This window comes from Vulpes lagopus, chromosome 7 (genome assembly GCF_018345385.1).
Source record: "Vulpes lagopus strain Blue_001 chromosome 7, ASM1834538v1, whole genome shotgun sequence".
In the NCBI taxonomy this organism is placed as follows: Eukaryota; Metazoa; Chordata; class Mammalia; order Carnivora; family Canidae; genus Vulpes; species Vulpes lagopus.
The window spans coordinates 56,830,980-56,835,254 of record NC_054830.1 but is presented as its reverse complement, the minus strand read 5'-3'; the positions used below and the strand labels follow the sequence as shown (position 1 = coordinate 56,835,254).

General features: G+C 43.4%; 1 pseudogene; it reads left to right on the top strand.

Moving 5' to 3' along the window:
- Positions 1–1,674: 1,674 nt before the first annotated feature.
- On the top strand, positions 1,675–2,230 carry LOC121495153 (annotated as a pseudogene).
- Positions 2,231–4,275: the final 2,045 nt, after the last annotated feature.

Sequence of the window (4,275 nt, the reverse complement as noted above, 5' to 3'; positions counted from 1 at the left end):
CCCATCTCCCCCCCCCCCCGAGGTCATCTGCAGGACAAGGAGAAGGTTCTGAACTGGATGAGGTCTTGGGCTGGTTATCTCAGGGATGGAGTGCAGGGCCTGGCTTGTTCGCAGGCTGGAGCCCCATCAGTGGTCATTAGTCCGGGTCTCCGCAGAGACAGCTAGTGGCTAGTGGGTTTGCTGGTGGGCTCTGAAAAGACACAAGAGCTGATTGAGGTGAAACTGGTCTCTGAAAAACAAGCTTTAAATTTCCTGTTAGTCTTCACCTCATTAATCCTGTGGGGCACGGCTTCTCCTGTGGGGGGAGAGAAAGCAGCGTTGTGCACACCTACACCCTCCCCACCTCGCCACCCTGCTCTCTGGAGTCACATCCCAGAGTCTGTTCCCAGCTTGCCCAGCTACTGCCTTTGCAAGTCTAGCACAGATGTGTGTGTTTTGTTTTGTTTTTTTTTTTAAGAAATATGACTTTTCTGTATTTCTCCCCAAATAGTGGCCTGAATAAATTACAAACTTATTTTGCTTTCACCCAATAAAATCAGAGGATAGGAATTTGGAGCTGGCCTGGTGCCTCCATGAGGATTCCCCTCTGCCTCTCTCAAGATCTGACCCATACTCTCACATCTTCAGGACAGTCGCCAGACTCCTGGTTTTCATACTTGTATTTCAAGCAGGAAATGGAAGAAAGGGACAGGCTAGAGGAATCAGCCTCCCTATACTCCCCTTAGTTTTGATCATGTGGCCTGTCCACTACACTGCAAGGACCGCGGGGAATGCTTTCAGAGCTCGTTCCCTCAGCACTCTAGGTAAAGTGGGAAGAAAGGACAGTGGCCTTCCGGAAGGAACCATGTGTCTCTGCCACAAGTTATCTAGCACTTAGCCTGAGGGTGGCCAGAGAGCACTAAGGCCTCCAGCCTTATGTCAGGGAAAGCCTCCTTTCACAACCTGTTTTAACACCCAGGCTGATGCTTGCCACACTAACCCCAGCCACTCTCTAAAAGATAGGACTCCTCCAAGGCCTCAACTCACACAGCCCACTTCAATGAGGAGAGGACAACCGATGTCTTCTCTAGACTTGTGGCTGAGGCTTCTTCATAAGCTCCACCAGGGGTTGAGGGTGGACAGCCATGGAGAAACGCAAGCGGCGAGGGTTGCCATGCTCTATCCCTTTTTATGTTTTCTCTTGAGACATAAAATAAGGACTCAAGCCAATATTTTTTTTTTTAAAAAGAGAGAGAAGCATATATATTTTTTTTTAATTCATGATAGTCACAGAGAGAGAGAGAGAGAGAGAGAGGCAGAGACACAGGCAGAGGGAGAAGCAGGCTCCATGCACCGGGAGCCTGACGTGGGATTCGATCCCGGGTCTCCAGGATCGCGCCCTGGGCCAAAGGCAGGAGCCAAACCGCTGCGCCACCCAGGGATCCCTCAAGCCAATATTTAATCAAAGTATATTTTGTTACCTTAATCAGGATACCAGTAACCAAAATTTCCTTTAACTTTTAAACACACCAAACGAAAAACCAAGAAAAATTAGATAAAAGCTTCTGGGATACTGCACAATTATGAAACAAAGAGGGTGAACTGCAGGAAGATCCCAGCCCTGTACACATGGGGCAGAGCCAGCCAAGAGGCAGGGAGAGGCCAGAGCTGTCGTTCTGAGCAGCCCACTCAAGGATGGTTCCCAGTCTTCAGGAGGGTGCTCAGCTTGGGGAACGCAAACCCTCATCCTGCTCCTTTTCGATTGAGAGCATTTTAGGATTGGACCAAAATAAAGACTGTATTCCTTCGATGAAACCCCACAGGCCCTGAGCAGACACCTGCGGCTCCTCAGGGAAATATGTTAACCTCTGCGTTCATATCCAAAGCCTTCCTAATGGGATCTCATTCCCTTGTACTGTGGATCACCCAATGCCAGAAGAGAAATTTTTGAAATACGAAAATTACTTTTCGGCCTCAGAAAGGCTGTCTTTGAAAAGAGAACTGAGCTGATATAGGGGCCGGAGACCCAGAACTGCTTTTACTCAAAACCAGATTGAAGTGTTGGAAAATGTCTTTAAACTGCTATCCCGGCATTGATATCAGAGAAGACTTAGCTCGGAAATTGAATCTAGAGGAAGACACAATCCAGATCTGGTTCCAAAATCGGCATGCAAAGCTGAAAAGGTCCCATAGAGAATCACAGGCGAAAAAAAATTTCAACTCAAATCTCCTGGAAGAGATAGAAAACTAAACTTGTGAGATTATCTTACAATTGCAGAACATGAAGAATCAATGGAAATATCAGGTTTTAAGAATGTGATGTTTCTTTTTTGCATTATACTGAATGCTGTCATTTTTTTTCTTAAAATATATTGTAAATATTTGCTATTATAATGTGTTACCTATTATACTTGGGCACTTTTAGTTATAATAAAGGCCTTTCCTATATATTTTAATAAGCATTTTCAGAAAAAGACAGCTATTTTTAAGTGAGCAAATTTAATCTAATAAATTAGTTCGCTAGAAAAAAAATTATAAAACAAAGAAATAAGCTCTTTGCACAAAAGCCCTTTGGTCTCTGCAGACCTTTCCTTCTTCCCCACAGAAAGCCACTTGGGCTGGGCTGACACTATTCCACGGAACGTGGTCCCTGCCTAATCAGTCCACATGCCTACCATGGAAAGGAAAACTCCTTGGAAAGACGATTGTCTCCAAAGACTTCTCTCTTGCCTACCCTCTCCCCATTTTTTTAAAAATCAAGATTTATTCTGATTTCTAGGCATTTATCTTTTGTCCTCTAAAAGTAAAAATGTTTTCTCAAAATAATTTCCTTGAGCATAGGAATTCAATAAAGATCTAAAAAAATTTTTGAATATTCTGATCCACTTTAATATTCTTTATTATTATGTTAAGAACACTTTTTTTAAAAGATTTTATTCATTAAAAAAAAAGATTTTATTCATTTATTCATGAGAGGCAGAGAGAGAGGCAGAGACACAGGCTGAGGGAGAAGCAGGCTCCATGTAGGGAGCCCGACGCGGGACTCAATCCCGGGTCTCCAGGATCACACCCTGGACTGAAGGCGGCGCTAAACCACTGAGCCACCCGGGCCACGCCTATGTTAAGAACACTTAACATGAGATCTACCATCTTGACAAATTTTTAAGCACACAATATTATTGACTGTAGGTGCCATTTGTACAGCAAACCTCTGCAACTGGGGCTTTCATGGCTCCTCTCATCTCCTCATAAATAACAGTGTATTCCTTGTGTATTCACACATTTTTAGGAGAAAATGGTTTACAAGGATTCTATTATGAAAAGTTTGCACTCAGAGTCAGAGTGGGGGCACCACCGGTCTGCTCTCCAGCCAAGAGTACAGCTCCCCTGGGGAGACTTCCCCACCAGCCCACCAGCCCTGCCCAGGATAGAAGGGGAATCAATAGAGTCTGGACCACAGAAGATGATAAATCCAGACTAAACAAGGAAAGAAATAATTCCTGCAGCCAGCCTCAATGAGAGGTTTTACTGGACATTTATACAGATGAGAATTTACCCATTTTCTCAAAGTCTGAAAAAAAAATTCATACATATCAAACTTCAGAGCTGTCACGGAAAGTCATTTTTTTCTTTTATTGCCATTTATCATCTTTGTTCACGGTTCTTGGTGTATTCCATCTTTCTGCCTTGTCTTGGGTCAGTTTTGATCATTTGTAATTTTTTAATGAAATCTTCCAGTTTTTCAAGGTTTCAAATCTATCAGGCTAGAGTTTGATGTGGTGTGCATTTATGACACACGTAGTGCCTCTGTTGGTTGAAATAATGTCTTTCTCATTCCAATGTAAAAATTCTCTCTCTCATGGCTTAATTATCTATACTGCTAGCAGGCCATAGTCGATAATTTAGGGGGTTCCGTTTCTGTTGTATTGATCACTGGTCTCACAGGGGTTTGTCCATGAGCTGACCTACGTGTAGACTACACATCAGTGTTTCCTTGACCCTGTACATCTACTGCCTTTACTACTCAATATTTTCTTTAGATGCACTTACTTTTTTTTAAAACTTTACAAACTTGGTAGTTTTCACTTCTGCTCTGTTTCAGCCCCAAGTGAGTGTACTGCAATATGATCCTAGCACCAACTACCCTGAGTTAGTTGCCGGCCCCACAGGTAAAGGCAAGGTCCTCCACAAGCCTGACCCACTTCACATGCCACCTGGATTTCTGGTCAATCATCTAAAAATTCAAGGCTTCCCATGAACCCCTCAGTTTCAATAATTTGTTAAAACCACTCAGTA